Source organism: Artemia franciscana, chromosome 11 (genome assembly GCF_032884065.1).
Source record: "Artemia franciscana chromosome 11, ASM3288406v1, whole genome shotgun sequence".
Classification (NCBI taxonomy): Eukaryota; Metazoa; Arthropoda; class Branchiopoda; order Anostraca; family Artemiidae; genus Artemia; species Artemia franciscana.
In genome coordinates this window covers 20,310,226-20,325,060 of record NC_088873.1, presented here as the reverse complement: position 1 = coordinate 20,325,060, position 14,835 = coordinate 20,310,226, and the positions used below count along the sequence as shown (strand labels likewise).

The 14,835-nt window shown below is 36.8% G+C and overlaps 1 protein-coding gene across 23 annotated transcripts in view; it reads right to left on the bottom strand.

The window, feature by feature from the left end:
• Window positions 1–14,835, bottom strand: part of LOC136032943 (uncharacterized) — a 75,121-nt gene that overhangs the window by 30,680 nt on the left and 29,606 nt on the right. For 16 of the 23 annotated variants that reach the window (XR_010618828.1, XR_010618820.1, XR_010618823.1 and 13 more), the window contains exons 2-4: window positions 14,540–14,716; window positions 11,372–11,543; window positions 1,620–2,423 (exon numbers count right to left, since the gene is read on the bottom strand). The gene's annotated coding sequence lies outside the window, so the exon portion shown is untranslated. Of the gene's footprint in view, window positions 1–1,619; window positions 2,424–11,371; window positions 11,544–14,489; window positions 14,717–14,835 lie in introns of all 23 variants that reach the window. The other 7 variants (XM_065713415.1, XM_065713418.1, XR_010618830.1 and 4 more) reach the window with 6 other exon arrangements.

The window sequence follows — 14,835 nt, the reverse complement described above, 5'->3', positions numbered from 1 at the left end:
TCCTTGTTTTGTAAATAATACAAGTTAAGATTACCAAAAATTATATATTTATGTCGTCAGCCTATCAACTTTTCGTTTGTTAGCATATGAATCTAATTTATTTGAGCCATTCTAGCGATTAGAAAATAAAACAAGTTATTCAGTGTTAAAAACTTTAGCGCAAAGATCAAGGTATCAATGTGGGGGGCAACCCATTCATATGTGGAATGATTTCTGTTTTTTTAATGTTGCTCCTTTCTTTAACGGAGTCTAATATTGTTTATAAAAATTATGAAAAATATAAATATTATCGGAATCAGAAATTATATTAGAATTGAGGTATCGGGTTGAATTGAACCTGCCTTCTCTTGTATTCTAATTTATAATTTCTAATGCAATTAGTTTATACTTGGATTCGTCAAACAGAAACAAAAATGAATCTACAAGGAAATTAGAAAAGTTAGTAAAAGAACAAAGAGGAGGTACACGGTTCATCTCCCCTTAGGTTTTATGCCCTCCCCCAAAAAAAGATATTGTTAATGTAAGAAAATTAAAAGTATAATAAAAATCAAAGAGAGTGGTAAGCCAAAACTGATGGTTTATCCTGCACCCTCTATCAGATGAAGGGGAAAACCATCTAGGCTGATTCCAGAGAAACTCTATTATGATAAAGCAAGGGTATACACAGCGTTTTCTTCAATGAGAATTGGGGCACTGCAAGACTAGAAACAATTAATTAAATTAATTAATTAAAAATAATAACATTAATTAAGAAACAAATCAATTAAAACAAGTCATAACAATAATTAATATCATTAATTATCACTTTTTTAAACATTAAGTCCAGTTATATTCTTGTTGAATTACGTCAACAATTGCATTACAAAACTACATCCTTGGTTATGATTACTGGATCTCTGATAGATCTCGTTAAAGAATAAAATCTTCTTTTTTTTTACTCATATTGTAAGTTTTTAGCTCCCAACATGCAGGCAGGATTAAATAGGTTAGGACAGGGTATTTTGTAAGACAGTATATTAGGATAGAGTTTCTCTCTCCATTTTACTGCATAGATCCATGAGGAAATTTGCAAGACTCCCCCCCCCCTCTGGTAAGTGAATCTCATAAATATATTTGACTTAAAACTTCAGTTTTGTTTTTGGGAGGAAGGTTCTTTAGATTAACCAGATTCAAAGACCAATGAGGGGAGGACAACAAGTCTAGGTATATCCTGATAAAAGCATATGTTAACGTATTACACTTTAACCTAGACAAACCAAATCACTTTGACCTTGTTTGTTTATGAATAGGCCTATAGTATACTATACTGTATAAGTCTTAAGCAATGATTAAGTAGTGAATACTTACTGTTTTTAATGGAATTAAATAAATAAAATAATATGAATGATAACAAAATAATATAAATAATATTTATAGCATTATATAAACATATATATATATATATATATATATATATATATATATATATATATATATATATATATATATATATACAAATTAATGATATAAATTGACAAGATTATAATAAATTAATATAAAATGTTAAATAAAAGAGTGATTAAATAATTCAACATAAATGAACAAAGTCAAAACTACTCATAAAACCAAAAAAAAATTACCTCAAGCGATGGTTTCCTGAGCTTGATTGTTGTCTTCATGATTCCAATATCCTTAGTCTGTTGGCAGTTTAATCCAATTATCATACTTTTACATTCTTTACAGTAGATTTTCCCTTCTCTACAATTTTCACACCTCTATCACCATCAACAACTACTTTGCCAGATTTCTCTAACAGGATTTCTTCAACCAAAATAGAACCACCACTACCACCATCTACATTATTTTCGTGAGGTTTATCCTTTGTCCTTTTGAAGTTTGTTTTTTGGTTTTTATTTTTAGTATTTTTTTTTTTGAGGCCCTTTATTAGGTGTTTTTGTGTCATTTAAAATTTGGATTTGCTCACTATCACTGTACACAACAGGTTTTCCAACTTCTTCAACTTTCGTTTTCCTTATTCACTTCACGACTCACAGATATTTTAGAACTACATTCAACTGAAGGAGGCTAAGGGAGCACCTGTTCAAAAGGAGGCTCATTCACTGTTGTCAAAGTTTACGACTGAGGTAGATGACCATCCATTTTATTGACATTTACCTTCTGACATTTGGCAATTTACATTTTCACATTGTTTTGTACAACTTGCACTGGTGAGCCAACAATACTTGGATCCACAATTGAAAGATATTTGTGTGAAATCTGCTCATGTATTTGTGCTGGGAGTGTTGAGTCAGAGATGAATGAATGGCAGTTTGTGACATTGGACTTTTCCGTGAAGTCCCTACACTTAAAGTAACAGAGGCAGGATATAGTGGCGAAGGTGTTGGAGACTGCACTGGGGCATATGAGCTCATTTGCTCCATTATCTAAAAGTTCAAGTTAAATAATTCAAAACAAAATAAAGAAACAAAAGAATAAATAATTTAAAAAAATAATAATTAGCTTCATCGGACGTTGCACTTTGATCTAGAATGATCTTCTAGTCCCGGACTTTTAGGGTTTGACCCGGACAAAATTGCAAAATAAACTAAAATGGTACCAAAATGATCAGAAAAAAATTCTGTACAACATACTAAAAGTCCCCATAAATCCGAGTGGGGCGAGTACCCGAAAAACAGGGGAAAAGGGGGAAATGCGGGGGAAAATGGGAAAAATGCCGAACATGTCCAGAAAATAGTTTAAAGTGAGTTTTCTGGGGTTTTCACATACGCTGATTACGAAATTGACATCTAAAATTCAGTATAGAAAAAGAGTAATACGGAAAACGGGGGAACAGGGGAAAGAGGGGAGAAAAGAGAAGAATACAGGGTAGGGGTAGAAAGCGGTTTGAAAGATATTTTCTGGGGTATTCCTATCTGGTGATTACGAAATTGAGAAATAAAATGATATGAAAAAATCGATTAACATAAAACGGGGAAATGGGTGGGGGGAGGGGAAAAGGGAAATATACAGGGTAGGGGTAGAAAGCATGTGAAAATGTGTTTTCTGGGGTTTTTCTATCTGCTGATCACGAAACTGACCCCTAAAATGAAGGAAAGAAAACGAGAACCATGAAAACCGAACAAAACTGGAGGAAACAACGGAAAAAGGGAAGGGAGGCCTGACTCCTGAGCCAGCTGCTAATGGCTAATAAGTAGGCCTATGGACAAAATAACTCGCTTAAGTATCAAACTTGTACTTTCTTGAATCACAGACATTTCTTACAACCATTTGAATTACTAAACATAAAGAAAACAACCGCTTGGCAGTTATATATAAAATGGCTATTATATGTAAAATTTGCACTTTCGAAGGCAGTATAGTTGACTTGAAAAACACAGCATTGATATCACTAGTCGAGCTCCTCGTCTTCGACAATCTCGTTGTCCCTGTTCAAACAGTTGATACCCTGACATTCTCCGCACGCGAACGTACACGCTAATCCATTTTTCTTGCAGCTGCATCGCGAGTTCTCGCAGCCTGTCTTACAGTTGCATCTCACGACACTCAAAAGAGTCTGAGGTGCGGGCAACAAATGGGTCATCACAGGTGAGTATTTATGGTCTCTGAGGACCCAACCCCAGTCAGCCGGGTCGAGGTCAGCTGGTTCCCCTTTCCAACGGGATACCTGGAGGCGCACTCGCTGGGAGTGGAATGAAGCTGCAGCTTCGGTTGGCGGAAGCCTTTCAGGCTTAACAAACGCCGTAGTATTAGACGAAGAAACTTTTTCCAAGAAAATTCGATGTCGCAGCTTAGTGAGATCTTCGTTTGGTCGTGCTTTATACAAGCTGAGGAGAAGATATTCACCCGCTTTCACAATTTCATCTTTGGACGATGATTCATCCAGAAACACTTTGCATTTTTTTCTGAACACTTCGCTCTTCTTCAAAAGAGGTAGCACAGCTTGCTTTCCAAGTCCGAAAACTCGTGAGGTCGTGTCACATCCCAAGAGTGCGTGCCCTACCAGAAGCAGCCTGGATACGTCTCCCATTTTTTTTTGCACTTCGTTGAGGCACCAGAACCGTGTTATCGCTTCTTTTGCGTTCGTTGACGATTCGAAGTAGAGTGTTTTTGCATTAGGCGGGAGGTGATACAAGAGTAGAATCAGAAGGTCAGTGTCGTTGCCAAGAACTATTGTTTCAGAGTTTTCTGCTTTCGTTACGGCAGTCTTCACGATTAGATAGTCAGCATCGTCCTTCGCATGGACGACTTCAAATCCTTTGGCTCTGAGTTTTTCCCCGATGTAGCTTATAATTCGCTGTTTGTTCTGAGAGTTGCTCAAAAACTCTTCCTTCTTTTTCTGGAGCTTCATCCCTAAACTGAAATCGATCACTTGATGCTGGCTTCCCTTACACCGTCGGTTGTGCGTAGCATCTTTCGTGGTTGGACCAGCGCTGTATCCATCGAAGACAACAGTAGGGGAGGTACAGCGTCGAGTAACGAAACTAACATAGCTGTCACAGATTGAATCATAAGTATCACCAATCTTCCAAGGTACTTGCTGAAGCAGCCAACCTCCGTCAACTACAGTGACACGATCTGACACTGGCAGGTGGTGAATCGAGTCCGTGTTCGCTTCTTTCCATATTGCTTTCGCTAGTGCAGGTTTGTCTGGCTGACGCATTATGCCAGGATTCTCAAACAAAGCGGGCGGATAACTGCACAGTTCGTAACGTAGAGTTTCTGCCATGTCATTTTCAGATGTATGGGCAGCAGTCGAAAGACGTTGAAAAAGCAGTGTAGGATCGATATGCAAAATCTCGCCATCTATCCTAATGTTCCCATCGGATGCCAGTGTAACGACTTTGTCTTTCTTCCTGAATGAAAAACTTTCGACGGATTGGCCATCCATGCGCTGGAGGATCAGCTCACCTACAGCTTTAACATCCTCTGCATTGACGCCTTTATGGGCAATCAGCCCGGAACCTATACTTCTAAGCTCTGTGGAATAGTGAAAGGAGAGTTCTCTAGTAGGAATTCAAGAAACGTCAGTAGATCCTTAGTATCTCTCTGTATTCGTGCTGCGGTTGCAGTAACGTGCTTTTCACTAGAACTGTACTCTAGACCCGTCAGTTTCTGCATTAGATCATTCACTGAAGCGAGTACTGGCATAGACATTGTCCATATGTTTTTCTGAAGCTCAGTCATCCCTTTTCCTCTTGTCAGCCCTCCATCTGTTTTTAAGCTCCTCATCAGGACTCTCTCGATGACGAGGTCTGGAGCCAATCCAGCCCAAAAACGATCACTTCGTCGGGCAATAAACTTGTCGCTTGCAAACTGTTCGAAGAGCTGTGGATTCGATGCTTCAAGTTCCTGCATCATCTGAAGAAAAAGACGAACTGACTTGGCATAAAGATTATGCCCCGCAGCTGCGAGGTATGGGAGCATATCAGAAAGAGAGGATAAGTAGAGATCCCAGTCTCCGGTCCTTTCTGCTTTCAGAAACTTCCAAAAGATCGAAACCATCTCGGAATACTGCATGAATAGTTTCGCAGTTCTGCTGGATTTCAGAGACGATTTTAAGGCTTCGAGGCGTAGCGAAATCGCCTGAAGGGCTTCGTGGTTAGCCGCTTCTTCCACAGAAATCTTTCCATCCACCAAATCGTCATACACGCTGGAGACTCGTACAAGATCTTCGTGGTCGGAAGGTCTCTCGCCATACGGAATCGAATATGCCAGGCACAAAAGTGAAATATTCAGTGATGCGTCGACTAGCTCGTGAGCTCTTACTGCTCTTGTAACCGCTTTGCCGCTGAAAATGTGTTTCACTGTATTCTCCCCGTACACAAGTTCTAACATCTCTTTCAGGCCCGACCCTTCCATTATATAGCCTATGGCCCCTAAGAAGCTCATTCGTGTATGGAACTCTCCAAGCATTGTTACAATTTTCTTCAGGGGACTTGCTGGAGACTGGGGACTATTGGATCCGCTAGATGTCATTCCGTCAGGATAGGTTTTGTCGTCGGCACTGGAACTCCGCGGTGACTAGTCTACCTTGCTTCTCTTACTGGATGTCGAATTAGAACAGGATTATGTTGACGAACCCACGCGCTTGTCGATAACGGCGAGGAATACGGAATAATGTAATTTCAATATTTTTCCGTATTTCTTTCTCGAATTTTTTTTTTGCCTTTTCCGAACCTATGGGGTAGCCGAACCTCTATAGATCTCCTGTATTTGTTCTCGAACTTTGTTTTAGATGTCAATTTTATAATCAGCAGATAGAAAAACCCTAGAAAACACATTTCCACATGCTTTCTACCCCTACCCTGTATATTTTCCTTTTTCCCCTCCCTCCCCCCCATTTCCCCGTTTTATGTTAATCGATTTTTGTATATCATTTTATATCTCAATTTCATAATCACCAGATAGGAATGCCCCAGAAAATATCTTCCAAACCGCTTTCTACCCCTACCCTGTATTCTTCTCTTTTCTCCCCTCTTCCCCCTGTTCCCCCGTTTTCCGTAGCACTCTTTTTCTATACTGAATTTTATATGTCAATTTCGTAATCAGCGTATGTGAAAACCCCAGAAAACTCACTTTAAACTATTTTCTGGGCATGTTCGGCATTTTTCCCATTTTCCCCCTTTTCCCCTGTTTTTCGGGTACTAGCCCCACTCGGATTTATGGGGACTTTTAGTATGCTGTACAGAATTTTTTTCTGATCATTTTGGTACCATTTTCGTTTATATTGCAATTTTGTCCGGGTTCGACCCTTTTTTGAGCTAAAAGTCCTGGACTATTCCTGGAGAAGTTATCCCAAAAAGTCTTTCCGTTAGCTCTTTCAAAAGAAGGTTCATTAGTAGACTAAAACCTTGATAAAGGACTAGTGACAAATATCTGACAATACCTTGGACCACAAATATAGGAATGAAAAAAATCATATACTATGCATACTAAAATAAAAAAGGAGATATAAAACACTATTAAAAGAGAAGCTGTGCAAAATATTTTTGCTGATATATCAGCTGGATATGGCGCATTTCAAACAGCCGTGTTTATTCTATAATAAAAACTGAAGTTAAAAGCTTTCAAACAAAAAAAAATTCCAAATGCTTATTTTAAACCCGTTTTATGCCTGACTATTCAAGATTGAGAGTTTGAGTCAATAAAACAGAAACAAGCAATTTATTTGCTCTTAATTATGAAGCCAAAAAGTACAGATATTAAAGCTATTAATGGAAGCATTACAAAATACTTTTGTTGAAAATAGCTGAATTTTAAATAGCGATTTTGAACAAAAAGTAGTAACTAATTGCCACGGACAAGTTTCAGATTAGTTTCTTAAAACGAACAGAAATTACTCTGTATATGAAAGGGGCTTTTCCTCCTCAACGCCCCGCTATTTACGCTAAAGTTTCTTACTTTTTTAAAAATAGAGTTAAGAGAAAGAGTCAAACTTTAGCGTAAAGAGGCCAAATTAATGCTTGCGTCAGAGCTCAAATTCCCCTAAGCTAAAGTACGTTTCCTGTGCACAACGCGAGTTCTCTAAAAGCAAAAGCATAAAAAATTATGGAGTAGGGGAGGCAAAAGTGTTTACTTCATGAAATTTTTTTGTTTTAGGAAAATTTTCACCAAAAATTTTCGGAAGATTCAGGTCCGAGTAAGATTAGTGTCCCGTACAACTCATACCCTTTAATTCCTTCGAAAGTGTTTTTTAACTAAAAATGCAAAAGAGTTAATAATTTCGTGAGCGGTGAATAAAATAAAGAACGAAAACCTCAACAGCCTTAAATGGTGGAATGGGAAAAGTCCATCAGTTGGTACCCCATTTCCCTTTTTTTTTCAATTATATATTCACAAATGGTATTTTTAACACTTTTGACCTCGTCTAGGGTGCCAAAACACTTCAGTTGCTCCAATGCCGGGTCAAAACCATGTTTTTACTGAAATATTGGTACTTAAAACAACGTTAGATATATACTGAGCTGCCAGAAAAAGACATTGAAACGACAGTAAAGATGTTGAGGAGCAATTGTATATTTGTTTGGTAAAATTAAAAATTCTACAATTAATAATTCTTGATAGAATTAAAAATTACAATATTGAGGAACAAATTTGTTTGGAAAGATTTGGAATAAATTGTTTATAAAATTGTTTGGGAGAAATTCAGTAAATTTTGTTTTTTAAGAGAATGTAAAAGTGCTGCAGGCATGTAATATGGCACCTAGAGGGATAAGTACGCACTTTTGAGATATGAGTGGTTAACGTTAATAGAGTATATTGAACTTCGTTTCTATTGGGAACAGTTGTTAACTCGCAAAGAAACACTACACATCACATGAAATAAAATGATTTCCGTGAGGGAGATGACAAGGAAATGAATAAGTAGAACTTTTTAATTTTTTACGAACGTTTTTTTAGTAAAAAATATACGTAACTTACGAATTAAATTACGTAACGAACTACTATATTCTTATATTTTATTACGTATATGATGGGGCTTGGCCCCTTGTTAATACCTCGCTGTTTATACTAAAGCTTAAATTTTGACCCAATTCTTTAAGAATGACCCCTGAATCATAAAGGCCGTAGAATAAATAGTTGAAATTACTAAAAATGCTCTAGGGTAAAAAGCAAGGTATTTAGGAGACGAACCCCTTATATGCGTAATAATTTCTGTTCATTTTAAGCTTTAATGCTGCTCTTTACTTTCAGTTCAAAAAACTTTTTCGTCTGTATTTTTTCATTGTTTTATGGCACTTGGTATTAGCCAAGTGACATAGCAATCGCAAATTCTGTCGGTCTATCTGTCGGTCCCGGTTTTGCTACTTTAGGGCACTTCCAGGTAAGCTAGGACGATGAAATTTGGCAGGCGTATTAGGGACCGGACCAGATTAAATTAGATATAGTCATTTTCCCGATTTGACCATCTGGAGGGGAGTGGAGGGTCGGTTAATTCGGAAAAAATAGAAAAATGAAGTATTTTTAACTTACGAACGGTTGATCGGATATTAGTGAAATTTGATATTTGGAAGGATATCGTGTCTTAGAGCTCTTATTTTAAATCCTGACCGGATATGGTGACACTGGGGGGAGGGAGTTGGGAGGGGAAAACCTAAAATCTTTGAAAACACTCAAAGTGGAGGGATCAGGATGAAACTTAGTGGGAAAAATAAGCACAAGTCCTAGATACATGATTGACATAACCGGAACGGATCCGCTCTCTTCGTGGTAGTTTGGGGGGGGGGGGGATAATTCTGAAAAATTAAAAAAATGAGGTATTTTTAACTTACGAACGGGTGATCGGATCTCAATGAAATTCGATATTTAGAAAGATATCGTGACTCAAAGATCTTATTTTAAACCCCGACCGGATCTGGTGACATTGGGGGGTCTAAAATCATGGAAAACGCTTAGAGTGGAGGGATCGGGATGAAACTTGGTGGGAAAAAATAAGCAGAAGTCTTAGATACGTGATTGACATAATTGGAACGGATCCGATCTACTGGGGGAGGGGATGGTTAATTCTGAAAAATTAGAAAAAATGACGTATTTTTAACTTACAAAGGAGTGATCAGATCTTCATGAAACTTAATATTTAGAAGGACCTCGTAACTCAGATCTTTTATTTTAAATCTCAATCGGATCCAGTGTCATTTAGGGGGGGGGGGGGCGGAAATCTTAAAAAATACTTGAAGCGGAGAGATCAGGATGAAACTGGATGGGAAGAATAAAAACGAGTCTAAGATACGTGACTGACATAATCGGACCGGATTCGCTCTCTTTGGTGGACTTGGGGGGGGGGGGTAATTCGGAAAAATGAGGTATTTGTAGCTAACGAACGGTGACCAGATCTTACTCAAAATTGACATTTAGAAGGATCTTGTGCTTTCAAGCTCTTATTTTAAATTCCGACCAGATCCTGTGATATTGGGGGGAGTTGGAGGGGGAAACCGGAATTCATAGACAACGTGAAAATTGGGGTATTTTTATCTCACAAATAGGTGATTGGATCTTAACGAAATTTGATATATAGAAGGATCTTATGTCTCAGATGCTCCATTTTCGGCTCGAATTGGATCCGGGGACAAATGGGGTTGGAGGAGGGAAACAGAAATCTTGGTAAATGCTTATAGTGGAGAGATCGGGATGAAACTTGATGGGAAGAATGAGCACAAATTCTAGATACGTTGACATAATTGGAACGGATCCGTTCTCTTTGGAGTAGCTGGAGGGTGCTAATTTGGAAGAATTAGAAAAATTGAGGTATTTTTAACTTAAGAACAGGTGACGGGATCTTAATGAAAGTTGATATTTAGAAAGAATTCATGTCTCAGAGCTCTAATTTCAAATCCCGACCAGATCTGTTGTCATTGGGGGGAGTTGGAGGGGGAAATTGGAAATCTTGGAAAACGCTTAGAGTGGAGGAATCGGGATGAAGCTGGATGGATAGAATAAGCCAATGTCGTAGAAACGTGATTGCCGTAATCGTACTGGATTCACTCTCTTTGGGGGAGTTGGGGGGAGGGGTTCAGTGCTTTGGCGAGTTTGGTGCTTCTGGACATGCTAAGACGATGAAAATTGGTAGGCGTGTCAGGGAGCTGCACAAATTGACTTTATAAAGTCGTTTTCTCAGATTCGACCATCTGGGCGGCTAATGGGAGAGGAAAAATTAGAAAAAATGAGGTATTTATAACTTACGAGTGGGTGATCGGATCTAAATGAATTTTGATATTTAGAAGGACATCGTGACTCAGAGCTCTTATTTTAAATCCCGACCGGCATTAAGCCTCTGATTTTCCTCTTAAATCAATCAATTGGTTCTTAGAATTTTGTTAGCGCTCATACCATATGAGCTCTTGGCTCTTAGCTCTTCTTGCCTCGTTACAAGTGCCATATGAGCCTTTAGCTCTTGTTTTTTTTTAAATAATGCTAGAAAACCCTGCGCCCCCTTCATGGATTTCTCTTCCCCAATGAAAATCCTCCCATGTAGCCAATTCCCCTCAACCCCCAAAACTAAAATAATGCCTCTGAAAACGTCTGTGCACTTCCCAATTACCATTACTGTATTTAAACACTGGTCAAAGTTTTTAATTTTCTGCCCCTCTCCCGGGGACTATGGGGGAGTAAGTCATCCCCAAAAACATAGTCATCATATTTTTCGACTATTTTGAACAAAATGGATAACTATAAATTTTAATCTGTTGACTTTGGGAAAAAATGAAAGTGGGAGGAGGCCTAGGTGCCCCTAAATTCTTCGGTCAATTAAAAAGGGTACTAGAACTTTTAATTTTCGTTATAATGAAACCTCTCACGACATACTAGGACCACTGGGTCGATAGAACACCCCTGAGAAAAAGCAAAAAGAAAAAACAAACAAATAAACACGCACTTGTGATAGATCTTCTGGCAAAAAATACGAAGTTCCGCATTTTTGTAGATAGGAGCTTGAAACTTCTACGGTAGGATTCTCTGATACGCTGAATACGATGGTGTGACATTCCATGGCTTTTAGGGAGTGTTTCCCCCTTATTTCGTTTTTTTTTATTGTTTTTTACTGAGAACTGAAAATTAGAAACAAATAATTAATAAAAAAAAAAATACAACGATTCATACAAAGAAACGCTATTCGCATCGATTCATAAAATAATATATCTATTCAAAATCAATAGTTGTGGTGAAAAATAAATTTGTTTCATTTAGTTTCTATTTTGAAGCCAACATGTTACATGTTTCCCTTTTAAGACAAGTTAGACCATGGCAAATATAAGAGCGCCATCTATTTTAAAACAAAGATTATTTTTTTTCAAGATTTGAATCTTTGAAATATTTTTTTCAAGACATAGAATAACAATGCGGTGTCTTTCTTGCCATTGATAGCATTTTGCATTCCGCTTGCAATAGAATTTACTTGTAGTGTTCCGTTTTGGACATTTTGCTAGACAGCTTCAATCCTTTGTACAAAATATCCTCTTCAATGGGGGCTGTTTTGCCTTCTAAGTAAAATGCTATTAAAAATTACGCCCATATTCCTTTTCGGTTTTGTCTGACATCTGCAGGTTTTTTTTGTAAATAAATAAGAGAATATAAGAGAAAAATAAGAGAATGCATGTTTTTGTTTCGTGAGCATACGATCTGAGTATCAAACAACTTAAGAATAAAAAAAAAATCTATCTAATCTATGAAATTTAAAGTAGTTCATGCTTTCTTTATACTTACAGCATCATGTTTTATACCCATTTCCAGATGCCTAAAATTTTAACTCAATCCCCATTAGTGTTTTAACATATTATCCCTCCTCTTACAGAGGAATATAATAGGCAAGACCGGGTGTAACGTGGTACGTCAGACTATCTTTTAGCAATTGCTACTTAGTAAACACATTTTTTTATGCTTAGGTTTAAATCTTCTTATTCCACAAAAGAGAGCAAATAATTTATGATTTAAATATGTCGGACTGGACGTCAGACCGTTGACCTATCCTATCCTTTTTTTAAATCCAAGTTCCAATCTTGAAGTTTGAAAATTTTCATCCGAAGGTCCTCTTTGCACTTATTCAAAACTTTACTGTTAAAATCTTTAGCAGAATGAAATAATTAGTCTGAATCTTAGCTAACTATGTCATTTTAAGCTAAATCTCAAGCCTTAACTTGCAACATTTCTTTGAACTAAAATAAGACATATTTCACAAAAAACCTAAAAAGTGTTTTCCAAATAGGAAAGACTTTAGCATTCTGGGTTTCTAAGGAAGTTACTTTTGATAACAACCAGAGCTGGGATAGTTCCATAATGCAGGATAATCATCAATAAAGCGCTGTATATAGAAGCCTTCTTAAACCACCATCTCCAGCTTTCTTAAGCCTTATTGTTTTCAATAAAATGCTAAGACTTTAAATAGAACAAAATGAGGCGGTAGAAACGCGGTGAGATGAAAAAAAAAACTCTTTTTAAAAAACTAGCTTAGGTTTAATATTCAATATTTCTCTTTTTCACTTTTTTTTTGAGCGAACACGGAGGAAGAAAATTCAATTTTACGTTAGCAATTTACAATTATGTAAAGAAAAAACTATTGTGTTTTAGTTTATGACTAATATTTGCAATTTCTCTTTTCAGGTTTTCTTTTAAGTCAGCATGAAGGAAGAAAATCTGATTTCAAGAAAGTAATTTTTTAATTATTTAAAAAAACAAGCAATAGTGCTTAAGTTCGCGACTAAAATTTGATATTTCTCTTTTACAGATTCTCTTTTGAGTCAATATCGAGGAAGAAAAGTCAATTCCAAGTAAGAAATTTATTAAGTCAAAATTTCGTGTGATAGTGAAAATTATCTGAATAATGTTTCAAAAGATATTACATGTTTAACAGGGGCGTAATTTACTATGGGCCAGGGGGAGGGAAACTGCCTCTTCCATCCCTAGTTTGCCCCCCTCCTCCCAGCTGAAATTTACTTTCTACTAATAATCTAGTAATAACTAAGATAAGCCTGCATAATTCATGCATCCACAGAAACAAGTCAGTTTCCTTTAGTATACTCTTGCCTTTATTCCAAAGTTATTCCAAGCTTGGAAAAATGTCAAGTGTCACCCAATAGAAGATGACACTGATAACCTGATGACTTAACCAAGTTAGCTACTTGTCCCACTACACTTTTCCCGTTTGAGTTTAGAATGAATAAGTATGCAACATTAATGTTTTACGTATTGAGTTTAGAATCAATAATTATGCAACATAATGTTTCATGAGATATTACACGTTTAACAATGGCGTAATTTGCTATGGACCCGGGGAGGGGGGCAACTGCCTCCTCCAGATCCCAGTTTACCCCCACTCCCAGCTGAAAATTTATTTTCTACTAAAAATCTTGTAATAACAAAGATATGTCTGTATAATTCAAGCATCCAGAGAAATAGGTCAGTTTTCTTTGGCATATCTTTGCCTTTATGGTACTTTATGGCTCATTTTTATTTTTTCACTGTCATTTTCACTGGATTTGGAAAATTGGCTCCAACTTTATCCCCCGCCCTCCCCAAGGATTTTGACAAAATTACAACACGTTTTGATTAAGATCTAATGGAAAACCTGGACCTCAGTTATCAGCGTTCTCATAATCAATTATTTTATTCTTCATGTTTTTAGATCTTTTTCTAGAAATAGAAAAACGGGTTATTATATACACTGTCCCGAACTGCTTTATCTTTTGTCTACAAATAAATCGGTTTTAATATTCTGCGGCCAAAAGTCTAGCGGCATTGTGCAGTTTTGAAGAGCCTATTTTGCATTGTAATTGCTAGTTTATTAAGGGCGCCATTTTGTCGATATTTTTTCAACCGCTGAAAACAGGTCATAGCTGACCCCATGCCCAATTTTCTATTCCTCTTGGGGTTTATTTCAATTTCTTGTTCCACTGTCAATTAAAAAAATATGAATTAAAAAACAGAAAAAAGTTTTCACATTAAATGCAATTATAATGTTTCGTTATTTTTGTAATTAACGTAAAATTAAACCAAGCTACATTTAGATACTAGATATTTCGGGGTCATGAGAAACCAGTAAGCTCCATACCTCGAAGTCCATATCCACCCAGTTGATGTTACCATCCTCAACAGGTCTTATAACCCCAGCCTGCAAAAGCATAGTGTAGAAATTAATAATGGGCTGTCGAACTTTTAGTTGAACAAGAGAATGTCTGATAATTTACTTCATCCAATTCACTCAACAGCCAATTGACAAGCATTTGACCTAAAATGATGATTAATATGAAACAAATTTTTAACAGTTTACACATAATGTCAAATAATTACCCTCTCAAAAGAGGGAACGAATTTTTTCAAGATTTTTTTTTGTTTTGGAAAAAAACT